The following is a 12,920-nucleotide window of genomic DNA, read 5'->3' on the forward strand; positions in this document are numbered from 1 at the left end:
CACGTGCCGCTACGTTGATATTATAAACACATCTGATGATGCTGGACAGACTCTGATTCTAAACTAGGAGATGTTTATCCTTCGCACATGAGCTGCAGCGGATTAACTGAGAACGTTGTTTATACAGACACCAACACTCAGACTTTGAGTACGCCATCATTTCTCAGTGTTTTTCTTTAAAAAGCAAGGCTTTCTTTCTTTCTTTCTTTCTTTCTTTCTTTCTTTCTTTCTTTCTTTCTTTCTTTCTTTCTTTCTTTCTTTCTTTCTTTCTTTCTTTCTTTCTTTCTTTCTTTTCTATTAGTAAATCCATAAAAAGCACCAAACATTAAAGAGTTTAACTTCATAAAATAACATTTAAATGATGATGTTCTGCCAATTTTACTTAGTACGGAAAAACACAAAATCTTACCAAGCATTTTTGGTTTAGTTTCAAGTGCAAATATCTTGGTACATTTGAAATAAAATAAAATTAAACTAACTTACAAGTAACTTTTCAGTAAGAAATATGAGCTTATTTAAGGTCAGTAATTTCTTAATATTGATGAAAAAGCTCTAGTTCTACTAGTAGATTATTTCACTAGTAACATAAGAAAAATGTTTTGTTTTAAGTGAAATAATCTGCCAGAGGAACTAGAACTTTTTCATTAATATTAAGGAATTATTGACTCAAAACAAGCTCCTATATTTAACTGAAAAGTGAATTATAAGTTTTGTCTTATTTCAGGTGAGCTAAGATGTTTTCACTAGAAACTGGACCATAAAACCTTGGTAAACATGTTTAGTGTTTTTGCAGTCTGCGATGTGTTTCAGGCTGTTTCTCTCCTGCAGTCGGTGGCGTCTGCCTTGCAGCTTCCAGCAGCTCCAGACCTTTAGTCCCAATTAGATGCAGCAGAGATGGACTGACTGAGACTCTCTTATCTCCCCGGATGGAGGCTCTGATTGTAATCACCACTTACCTGATAATTAGAGCAAACACCGGACCTTTGGTTCATCCTCCCACTTCTAAGGAACAAAAACATTTCTGTGTCTCTAATGCTTCAACCTGCAAAAGCAACTGTTTCTTTGTGGCTCAGAAGCTAAAAGGTTGCAAAAAACTCAAAGTTTATCAACTGTTTCAGGAACATTTGGTCGATAAGGTTTCTGTACTTCTGACATCTGAGCTTCGTTTCTCCACAAGCTGCTGTGAAACTGATATCTGATACATGATTAATCTTAAAATCAGTTGGGTAATAACTAGTTACATTTAAGTAAGTTTACTTTTAGGAGTACTTTTACTCCCCATTATAGCCTCATATTAAAAACTCTTAAAACATATTTTTATTCGTTGGCTTTGAGACTTTTGCTCTTGCATCCATTTTAAAATATAAAAAATTTCTACATAAATTTACATTTTGTAAGAAGTGCCGCTCTTGCTTGAGTACAACTTTTGGGTACTCTATCCTCCTCTGTACAGCGCGTATAGCGGTGAAACTAACTGACCTAAAGTGTTGGAGCTCTGCTTTGGTTGCTAGGTAACAGGCTCCTGGGGTTGCTGGGTAACGGACGGAACTCTGAAGGGGTTGCTAGGAAACAGCGCAGTGCCTGTGGAAAGTGACAACTCTCCTGAAATTTTTGAATTTGTTAAATTTCTAGACATCAAAAAACTTTAATTTATTGCCAAAAAACATCCATGTGTTTTTTTTTAACTGTTTGTTCTGTTTTTAGAAGCAGCTGAGACCCAAATTAATTTACAAAACATGCTAAATGTGAAGTCTTGAGCAGCCCTTCCATTTTTACTCTTACTTGAGTAATTTCATGGATGGCTGCTTTTCACTTTTACTTAAGTAAACATATGTTGAAGTAGTGCTACTCTTACTTGAGTACATTTTTGGGTACTCTACCCATCTCTGCTTGAAATGCATCTTCTTGTTGCGCGTATGCATGGCTGGAGTTTGTGCTGACCTGCATTAGCTGAACACAGCGGCTGGTTTAAGGGTGCAGAGGCTGCACAGCTGAGAGGATTGTTCACTCTCAGAGATACGCTGTGTCAGGCTGTAAGCAGCTCCAGCTGGACTCCACACCCTCCCTGGTTTTCCTCTTACATAACCTCGTCTGGTCCTGTATGCGCTGCACGTAGCGGAATCACACTGATAACCGTTCTGCTTCAAAGCCAACTATCAGGGCTGCAAGTTCAGCCTTGACCAAGTTTCTGAAAACATAACATAGCATTGGCAGCAAAGAATTATTGAGTATTTGTGTTTATAAACAACTCTTGGGTGTTTTGTTGCAGCGGTTCTGTGGGAAATCCTCTGCCCAACGGGGAACGTTGTGTTCCTGGCTGCACAGCTGCACCTTCTTGCTGACAACACAACAGGCTGGGACTGAAGGACTGGCCAGCAGCTTTCATCTGAAACAAGATTTGTCGAGCTGACAGTTTCAGATGTTTATGTGGAGGCCTGGCTCAAATGTCACACTGATAACAAGAGTTAAAACAGTTCCCAGAACCAGGAGATGAAAGTTTCCCTGCAGCAGGACGTGCTGCACTTCAGTAAACTAACATGCAAAATGCACCACAAACGTCTCTTACCATTATCAAAGGTAGTTTATCACATTTGCATGATACTGTGTTCTTAATTAACATGCAAATGCTAAATTAAACATGAAGCCTGTGAACAGTTAGATAGGAAAGAAAATAAAGAGATGTACTCTGCAAACACATGAAATGTTACCAAGTATTTTTGGTAAAGTTCCTAGTGCAAATATCTTATTACACTTGAAATAAGGCAAAACGTATTTACAAGAAACTTTACAGTAAGAATTAGCAGCTTCTTATCAGTAAATAATTACTTAATTTGAAGAAAAAGTTCTGGTTATAAGTGAAATAAAATGCCAGTGGAACTATTACTCTTTTAAATCAATATTAAGGAAATATTGACTGAAAACAAGCTGCTATTTCTTGTAGAAAGGTTACTTGTATGCTAGTTTTGTCTTCTTTCAAGTGTACCAAAACATTTGCAGTAGAAACTACACTAAAGATACTTTGTGAGTTTTTGTTATTTTACAGGGTCGATCCTTAAAAGATGCACAGAAACAAACCATATAAAGATACAAACAAATGAATCACTAAGAACCACAAAATAAGCAACAAAAAGCAAAAACAATCTATAAAAACCAACAGAAGCTGCTAAAACTTACAATTAAGGCACAAAAATCTAATCTCTAATGTGCAAAACATGTCAAAAGATCTAAAATTATTGTCTATGAATCGAGATCCTGAAATCAACAAAATGGTTATTTATAGAGAATGTAAATGTCGGGTTAAACTGTATATCTTTGTATTATTAGCTCCTGATTAGCGCTGCCCGGTTTGTAGCACGGTAGCATGTACAGGTTCTCTCCACGTACTCTATCTTCCTCCCAAAGTCCAAGAACATGACTGCTAGGTTAATTAATTACTAAAATTGCCCTTAGATGTGAGTGTTGATGTGCATGGTTGTTTTTTTTAATGTTTTATTAGAGTTTAACAGAAGAAAAACACAGATCTGCATGTTCAGGTGAGCAAATGGCATCTAAGTACAGAGCCCTGTGGAACACAATAAAATAACTATACATGTTGAGAATATTTTATTCCTCTGTAAAACCTTTAATTATCAGATAAATGAAGCTTTGTCGATACTTTTAAGCCTTTCTTCTGCAATGTTGAAGTAAAATATCCGCACTTATAAAAATAAAACAATCGTAAAATAACAAAAGGAGTCAAAAACAGGTTAAATAAATTCAAAACCCTCACAAAGAACCCTGAATTGTTACAAAATTGCTGTATAATGAGACAAAGACAGAAACATGTACATTTTCTACTAAATATGACTGTAATAAACTCTAAAACACAGTTTATTACATAATATGATAATGTGACCGGGTGCCCCGTCCTTCATGCAGAGAAAAAAAAACTTCTTTCCTGCCAAGTCGCTCTGTAGTCTGTTACTGAAAACACATTATGGGATCGATTAGAGCCAAAAATACTTTCAAACGCAATTCAAAGTTCATCATGAAAGTAAACAAACACGGCGAGGTCGTTTCACTTCCATGAACATGTTCTGCTCTTCTCAGTAAAGTTTGTTTACATTTTCTGAAAACTTAACTTATCGTGTTTTACAGGAGAGATCCTGTAACTTATGAGGATAATCTCTCTACAGAGAAGCTTTGTCTCCTTGCATGTTTCCTGCAACCAAGCGGCTCTTGTGCAGCCAGAAAGATGCCAAACACAAATGCTAATGACATCAGCCTGCATGTTGGTTCACATTATGTCTGCAGCACAAGGAAGCGCTTTGTATCTGAGCCGCGCGCTTCACATGGGAAGATTTTACGTCACAACGACGCCTGGCAACACTGACCCTGCTGCACAGAAGCAGCGTGCATCCCATTACACAACAGCAAATTTGTTTTAATTCCAAGCAACTGCTGCCTTGAGACCAAGTTGAAACCTGCAGGAAAACCTGTTGAGGGGAAAAGAGCAGCTCACTGACTGCTAACCTTTAGGCTAGCTCTTATTTGACTGCTTAATAAACGTTTCAGAACCGAGGTGGGAAAATCATGGTTTGGGATTTTTGTTACAGAGGAAATGTAATTGCCAAAGCGTCCTCAGGTCCCATTCACATAGGAATGTTTTATTCTAAAAGGGAAACTCTAAGAAAAAACTTTTTAATTGCTTGTCTCCAACAAAATGGCATCTTGATGCTCAATTCAATACGGAAGCGTTTAATAAATAAATTTGACATTGTTTAATTACCTAATTCAATTCAGGAGCAGGGTGTCAGGATCTGTGTTTTTCTGTGTTTAGTTAGAGTTTTCTGTGTCCTTAAGTCTCTTCGTTGTCCTGTCCTCCCCTTGATTGTTCCCAGGTGTGTCTCGTCTCTGTGATTACCCTCCTGTGTATTTAACTCCACCTGTGTTCTTTGTTCCTCGTCGGGTCCTCGTCATTGTCGTCGTCCATGTTAGCTTCTGTGTGGTCAGTGTTTCCTTGTGCCTGCTGCTTGTTCCTGGACTTATTTATAATTAAAAATCATCATTTTCATCTTACCTGGGTCTACAGCGTCTGCCTCACCACCTCACCCGCACCACACCTCATGACAGAAGGACCCGACCATACCGAACGGTGAGGCTGCTAAAAAAATGGACCCAGCTGGAGTGAGGTTCCCTCCAAAAAGGCAGAGCGGAGGGAGGCAGAGATCAAGCAGGGAGGAGACGGAGCTAGCTGAAGCCCTCGCCGACCTGCAGCGGGAGCTATTCCGGGGGACAAGGCTGGTGTTGGCACCCCCCGGATACGGCCCCCGTCGATACCTCCGTCCGGGAAGCCAGCGACCTGAGCCGCCGGTGGAGCCGGCCCCTCGTCGCTTTCCGGAGCCGCCACCTCCGCTGTCTGCCCGGAGACAGCGACGTGAGCCGCCGGCAGACCCGGCCCCTCGTCGCTTTCCGGAGCCGCCACCTCCACGGTCAGCCCGGAGACAGCGACGTGAGCCGCCGGTGGATCCGGCCCCTCGTCGCCTTCCGGAGCTGTCACCTCCGCTGCCGGTTCCCAGGCTCCGCTCCGGCTCGCCCCCGCAGCCGGTTCCCAGGTTCCGCTCCAGCTCGCCCCCGCAGCCGTTTCCAAGGCTTCGCTGCGGCTCGCCCCCGCAGCCGTTTCCAAGGCTTCGCTGCGGCTCGCCCCCGCAGCCGTTTCCAAGGCTTCGCTGCGGCTCGCCCCCGCAGCCGGTTCCCAGGCTCCGCTCCGGCTCGCCCCCGAAGCCGGCCCCGAGGCTCCGCTCCGGCTCACCCACTGTCAGGATCTGTGTTTTTCTGTGTTTAGTTAGAGTTTTCTGTGTCCTTAAGTCTCTCGTTGTCCTGTCCTCCCCTTGATTGTTCCCAGGTGTGTCTCGTCTCTGTGATTACCCTCCTGTGTATTTAACTCCACCTGTGTTCTTTGTTCCTCGTCGGGTCCTCGTCATTGTCGTCGTCCATGTTAGCTTCTGTGTGGTCAGTGTTTCCTTGTGCCTGCTGCTTGTTCCTGGACTTATTTATAATTAAAAATCATCATTTTCATCTTACCTGGGTCTACAGCGTCTGCCTCACCACCTCACCCGCACCACACCTCGTGACAGAAGGACCCGACCAAACCGAACGGTGAGGCACGCTATTTTTATTTTTACATCATGGACCCAGAAGAGTTAAAGGAGCTAACGGATACCATCGGGGAATATAAGGAGGCGATGTCCAAACCATACGCTGCCTGCAGACGGCTCGGTTTCGCCATCCGCTTGGGGCTCCTGCTGGATTACTGGGTTCCTCGCTTTCCGCACCCGGGGTTGGTGGAGTTGCAGAGGGAGGCAGAGTGGGAGCGTATGGCGGCTCTAGCCGTCATGGCTGGCGAACCTCTGCCTCCCAAACCGCACAGTTTCTCCGCCAGCCCAGATCCCGCTCCAGTTCCGGGACCAGCACCTCCAGCTGAACCCGAGGCCGTTCCAGCCGGCGTTCCAGCCGGCGCACCGGAGGCCATTCCAGCCGGCGTTCCAGCCGGCGCACCGGAGGCCGTTCCAGCCGGCGTTCCTGCCGGCGCACCGGAGGCCGAATCAGCCGGCGTTCCAGCCGGCGCACCCGAGGCCGAATCAGCCGGCGTTCCAGCCGGCGCACCCGAGGCCGAATCAGCCGGCGTTCCAGCCGGCGCACCCGAGGCCGAATCAGCCGGCGTTCCAGCCGGCGCACCCGAGGCCGAATCAGCCGGCGTTCCAGCCGGCGCACCCGAGGCCGAATCAGCCGGCGTTCCAGCCGGCGCACCCGAGGCCGAATCAGCCGGCGTTCCAGCCGGCGCACCCGAGGCCGAATCAGCCGGCGTTCCAGCCGGCGCACCCGAGGCCGAATCAGCCGGCGTTCCAGCCGGCGCACCCGAGGCCGAATCAGCCGGCGTTACAGCCGGCGCTCCCCAGGCCGAATCAGCCGGCGTTCCAGCCAGCGCTCCCCAGGCCGAATCAGCCGGTGTTCCAGCCGGCGCTCCCCAGGCCGAATCAGCCGGCGTTCCAGCCGGCGTTCCGGCCGAGACCCTCAGTGTTCCTCCCGAGACCGAGACTCCTAGTGTTCCTTCCGAGACTCCTAGTGTTCCTTCCGAGACTCCCAGTGTTCCTCCTGAGACCCTGACCTCCAGCGTTCCTCCTGAGACCGAGACTCCCTGCGTTCCACCCGAGACCGAGACTCCCTGCGTTCCACCCGAGACCGAGACTCCCTGCGTTCCACCCGAGACCGAGACTCCCTGCGTTCCACCCGAGACCGAGACTCCCTGCGTTCCACCCGAGACCGAGACTCCCTGCGTTCCACCCGAGACCGAGACCCCCAGTGTTCCACCCGAGACCGAGACTCCCTGCGTTCCACCCGAGACCGAGACTCCCTGCGTTCCACCCGAGACCGAGACTCCCTGCGTTCCACCCGAGACCGAGACCCCCAGCGTTCCGACCGAGACCCCCTGTGCTCCACCAGAGACCCTGCCTCGGGGGGCTCGTCGTCGCCGTCTGTGGGCGGCCCCCGGGACTCATCGCCACCTCCAGCGCCGCGGACGGCCGCCGGACGGCCTCCGTGGTTCCCGCCTCCAGCGCCGCGGACGGCCGCCGGACGGCCTCCGTGGTTCCCGCCTCCAGCGCCGCGGACGGCCGCCGGACCGCCTCCGTGGTTCCCGCCGCCGCGGACGACCGCCAGACCACCTCCGTGGTTCCCGCCTCCAGTGCCGCGGACGGCCGCCGGACCGCCTCCGTGGTTCCCGCCTCCAGTGCCGCGGACGGCCGCCGGACCGCCTCCGTGGTTCCCGCCGCTGCGGGCGACCGCCGGACCACCTCCGTGGTTCCTGCCTCCTTTGCCTCCGCCCACCCTGTGGGTAGTTTTTTGTTTGTTTATGGACTCTTGGCCCTTCTTGTGTTTCCGCCCACTGTGGTGGGTAGTTTTTTGTTTTTCTGGACTCTGGCCCCCCGTCCGGCGCCCCTCCACCCACCCTTGTTGTGTTTTTGTTTTGTGGGCGTCTGGTAGCCGCCCTTGAGGGGGGGGTACTGTCAGGATCTGTGTTTTTCTGTGTTTAGTTAGAGTTTTCTGTGTCCTTAAGTCTCTTCGTTGTCCTGTCCTCCCCTTGATTGTTCCCAGGTGTGTCTCGTCTCTGTGATTACCCTCCTGTGTATTTAACTCCACCTGTGTTCTTTGTTCCTCGTCGGGTCCTCGTCATTGTCGTCGTCCATGTGTAGCAGTGTGATGTTATTACACTAGATTGTAAAGTGAGAAGCTATTCCGGTAGGAAATTATATGAGCACCGACAGCTTTTATTTTGAAAAGACGACCAATCCATTTCAAAACAGTGGGTAACTTCCTGTCCCAAAATTATTATCTTCATTCAAATTTAATATGTTGTGAACAAAACTGTGAATTATTACCTTTAATGTTTAACATATTGAGTTCATAGATTGTTGTTTAAAGTATCAGTTCGAAATTTAAAAAGAAAAGTTATCGGGTCATACCATTATAATCTGTGAAAGGTTTTCCCACGCTTTCCGTCGCGCTCTTTCTGTTCGGATCCCGTGGGAGAAGGTATGAAGTTTTGCTTTCTGTGTTTAATAAGTGTATTTTAAGTGTAATAAGTGTTAGTTTTATTACTGTTTTTGTAAAACAATGGGTGTTGAAGCACTTAACCTGCAGTTAGCAGTTATCTAGCTGCTCTTCTGATACATGAAACATTGCTTCATCCATGTGCTGAAAATAGTATTGTTCATGATTAAACAGGCGCTGTGGAACACTGTGAAAAGAAAAGCCTGTTCTTGATTACTATTTTCTGCCATTTGAATGCAGGTATGTGATGTTTCATTATTATTTTTGGTGGGATTATTTGGTTTAATTATTCTGTTTAATTATTTATTTTCTTATTCATGTACTGTTTAAGATTATTATGTCCATGTTTGGGCTTAGTTATTAATTAGTGTTGCAATTGTTTTTATTTTGCAAGGTAAATGTGTTACTTTACACAAGTCACACGCTCTTTCTGTTCGGATCCCGTGGGAGAAGGCGCTGTGGAACACTGTGAAAAGAAAAGCCTGTTCTTGATTACTATTTTCTGCCATTTGAATGCAGGATCATTAAAAGTGATTTCCAATCAGCTGTGGTCTGGCTGTGGTCACTCTTCTACAAGACACAACGCAGAATCAGCTACGCTACACATGTTAGCTTCTGTGTGGTCAGTGTTTCCTTGTGCCTGCTGCTTGTTCCTGGACTTATTTATAATTAAAAATCATCATTTTCATCTTACCTGGGTCTACAGCGTCTGCCTCACCACCTCACCCGCACCACACCTCGTGACACAGGGTCTTGTTTAAATGAGAAAACGTTCTTGTTTTAGCAAGATTAAAAAACTTTTTTTTTTTTTACATTTCATTAAAACATAATAAATCTCTACTGAATAAGAACAGTAAAAAGGCAACATCACTTGGGTTGTCTAGCAGAAACGGGGAGCAGAATGAAAGTCATAGCGAAACCCTTGTTGTCTTTTAACAAGTCGTAATCCGTCAGAGTATTTTTATATATTGTTAAAACGAGAAAAATGCTAATTTTAGCACGTCTTTAGCAAGATTTCTCATTAAAACGATGGATAAAACCTGTCTTGTTATAACAGCAAAGTTTTCTCGTCATAACTACTTTAAAAAGTTTATTTACAAGCTCTTGAATCTAAAAACTTCCGTATAATTCAGACATTTTTTCCCCCTAAAATCCAACTTCTGTTTCGTAGTCGTTTGATTAACGGCTAACGGTTAACGACCCGCATGCGCAGAAGAAGAACGTAGACGTCACACCGCAGTGCATTGTTTATGGAAATAGTAATGGACGCTGCCATCTGTGGATCAATTTTCAAGTTGTTTAGCAATCGGAACCGACATTATTGACACAAGATCATAACAACACAAAGGAAGCTAAAGTGTGTCGCTAGCTTTAGCCATTACGTCTATTTATCGCGTCTGTTTTCCTCTGATGCAGAATTATGACGCACGTCCTCATAAATGCAGACATAACCTCCTCATAACCTCAGAAGTTAGATTAAAAAGTTTTATCTAACTTTTAAATGACGTAAAAGTTAGATAAAATGCGGCACGACTATTCTGACAGCAGACTTTGAAAACTATCTGATATCTATCCAATTTAGTGTCGCAATAAGCGGCAGAAATCTGATTTTTTGGGTTCAAATGTGGGAATTGGGATTTTCAGACGGCAACGAGAAAGCCGGATACGGGCAAAAATAATAAAAAAATAAATAAAAATCAGTTGTGTGTGAACTGTCTGAATGAGCTTTGGTCACGGAATTTATAGGGTGGGGGAATATACATAATATATATTGGTAAATGTCAGTTATGGCAGCATTGATTCTCAAGTCAATGCATTCCAAGTAAAAACCACAAAACATAAACCATATGGAGAACAGAATAATTAAAATTAGGTTATCTTTTACGCTCTTATCTGACTGGATTTGAACAAAGTATATAAAATGGGTGTAAAATATGAATCTTAGTTATAATTTAACCTCGTGAAACAATAAAACCTGCAAAGCAGTGATTTAGCACCAGGTCATCTGATGATTATTGCTTTTACCTACAGTCTGCGCACCAACTCCAGTTTAATGCAAGTACTGATCAGATAAATCACGCTTCTTAAAATATATATAAATAAATCTTTTACCAAGTATTTTTGGTCTAGTTTGCAGGACAAATATCTTAATACACTTGAAATAAGACTAAACTAACTTACAAGCAACTTTTTAGTAAGAAAAACTAGTTTGTTTTAAGTAAATAATTCCTTTATATTGATGAAAAAGCATTAGTTACATTAACCTGCCAGTAGAACAAGATATTTTTTCCATATTATAAGTTTATATTATAAGTTATAAGATGGGAAATTTTTGTTTTTTAACTTATATCTAGTACTCATTAATATTAAGGAATCATTCACTTAAAACAACCTCCTATATTTTGCTGAAAAGTTACTTGTAAGTCAGTTTTCTCCTATTTGAAGTGGACCAAGTTGTTTGTACTACAAATTAGACCATAAATACTTGGTAAGATTTTATGTTTTTGCTTTGAATGTCTGTCACTTTCCATGCATTTATAAACTGAGGCTTTTTTAAAACATTCCTGCAGAACAATTGGAGTTATACGTCAACCTGAAGTTCAGTAAATATTTTCCCAGTTTCTCTCTGCTTTGATTGGTTGGTTTTCTGAGAGGTGCCCACACAGTAAACTCTCACTATCAAAACAAACCGGTTTGCAGTCAGCTGTTTGCTCAGGGAACATCACAGTTAAAACATTTCTCAGTCCACCGATAAGAGGAACGTAGACACGACCTGCCCTGTGAACTGATAATCTCTGCTCTGCCCGGTTATCCACCGTTTTACGGCTGTTGAGCAACTCCGAGGCGCAGCCAGAGCGGAGGACAGGAGACACCGCCCGCTCCTGCCAAGTCTGCAGTCACGCAGCCTCATCATGCCTGGCAAGGCCCATTCAGGTCTTTCAACACTTAACGACTCCCCAGCATGTCCCAAGATCTGTCTTGTCACGTTGCACACTGAACCCCAGACACGTTGCAACACCTGAGAGCTTCCAAATTTATCTGAACGTCTGGCTCCTGCTTTTTAGGCAGGGCGAATGTAACTAGGGAAGATTTTATTACATAAAAAACCCAGTGAACTTTAAGCTGTACTGCATGATGAAACCTCCTCCTCTTTTCCTTTTCAAATCCAGAATGCACTGAACGTTTGCTCTCAGGTTTCTCAAAGGCCGAATGTGGCCTGCTGGGAGGTCAACTCTGCTGCAGAACATCTGACCTTGGACATTAGCTTCATATCACAAAAATATTCCTCTTCAAAATATCATGTTTTGGTTTTTGTTTTAGTGGGATTCAGTTAAAATGTTTAATATAATTAATTGCAGGGTCTGTAATTGAATAATATTGACAAAAATAAGCAACATTTTCAATTAAAATGATCGAATAAATAGAAATATGAGCTCAACAGCAAATATATGTTTATTGTCTTTAATCTGCTATTTGGTTATTTAATAATCAGATTGATGCAAAGGGGTTTTATTAACTGTAAGTGGAAAATCATAGCAAAAATAAAGGCTTTCAAACACAATCTATGCTCAGAAAAGTTTGACCATTATCTACATTAAAAATTATGGCAACAATTAATACAATTGAGTAGATTTTAAACGCTCAAACTTTAATAAAGCGATTAAGTAGAAATGAATGAAATAATTGGTCGAAACATTTAGGATTTTGTAATAATATTACAAATGTTGAGTGAACAAAAATGAATTTAATAGCAAAAACTGATCAATGTTTACCAAGTGTCTAAAAAAATATTTTGATATACCAAATACCTGCAAAAATGATTCAGATTTACTAATTTATTATGCGGAATGAATTTATATTTTCTGATGATCTGGATGAAATAAATTTTGGCTTACAAATTGCACTAATAATTTATATTTACAAATTTTGTGTGTGATTAATATGTATAACTAGGAGATGCTGGTTAGCATCTCAAAATGTCTAAACTATGAAAGTCTCAGATCAAGCGTCCTGAGACATTTTAAAGTGGCTAGGTGTTGACAAGAACAGGCTCATCCTTTAAGTGTGGGAGCCTTTTAATGCCCAAATCATTAATTAATTAGAATAGAGTGGCATAAAAACAAAGAAACATCCATCTTTTAAAAAACGCTGATAGGTAAACTCTGTGAAAAAGCTTAAAAAGACTCAATTTCTGAAAACTACAAGAAAATGGCCGGGCCCAAAACATTAAGTTGGAAAACTCAATCTGTACTATACTGTATCAATGAAGGCTTTAGATAAGATTATTCCATAACATCAGAAGCAATAGTAAAAGATAAAGAAGTTGAAGA

At 43.3% G+C, this 12,920-nt stretch overlaps 2 long non-coding RNA genes across 2 annotated transcripts; one reads left to right on the forward strand and one right to left on the reverse strand.

Annotated features, from left to right (window-relative positions):
• Positions 1 to 8,550: 8,550 nt before the first annotated feature.
• On the reverse strand, positions 8,551 to 9,110 carry LOC116713944 (uncharacterized). Its single transcript, XR_004337956.1, has 2 exons — positions 9,013 to 9,110; positions 8,551 to 8,766 (listed from the first exon to the last, which is right to left on the reverse strand). It is a non-coding gene; the product is annotated as an uncharacterized LOC116713944 (long non-coding RNA).
• Positions 8,712 to 9,133, forward strand: LOC116713943 (uncharacterized). The gene is made up of 2 exons (XR_004337955.1): positions 8,712 to 8,829; positions 8,984 to 9,133. It is a non-coding gene; the product is annotated as an uncharacterized LOC116713943 (long non-coding RNA).
• Positions 9,134 to 12,920: the final 3,787 nt, after the last annotated feature.

Source organism: Xiphophorus hellerii, chromosome 23, assembly GCF_003331165.1.
Source record: "Xiphophorus hellerii strain 12219 chromosome 23, Xiphophorus_hellerii-4.1, whole genome shotgun sequence".
Lineage (NCBI taxonomy): Eukaryota > Metazoa > Chordata > Actinopteri > Cyprinodontiformes > Poeciliidae > Xiphophorus > Xiphophorus hellerii.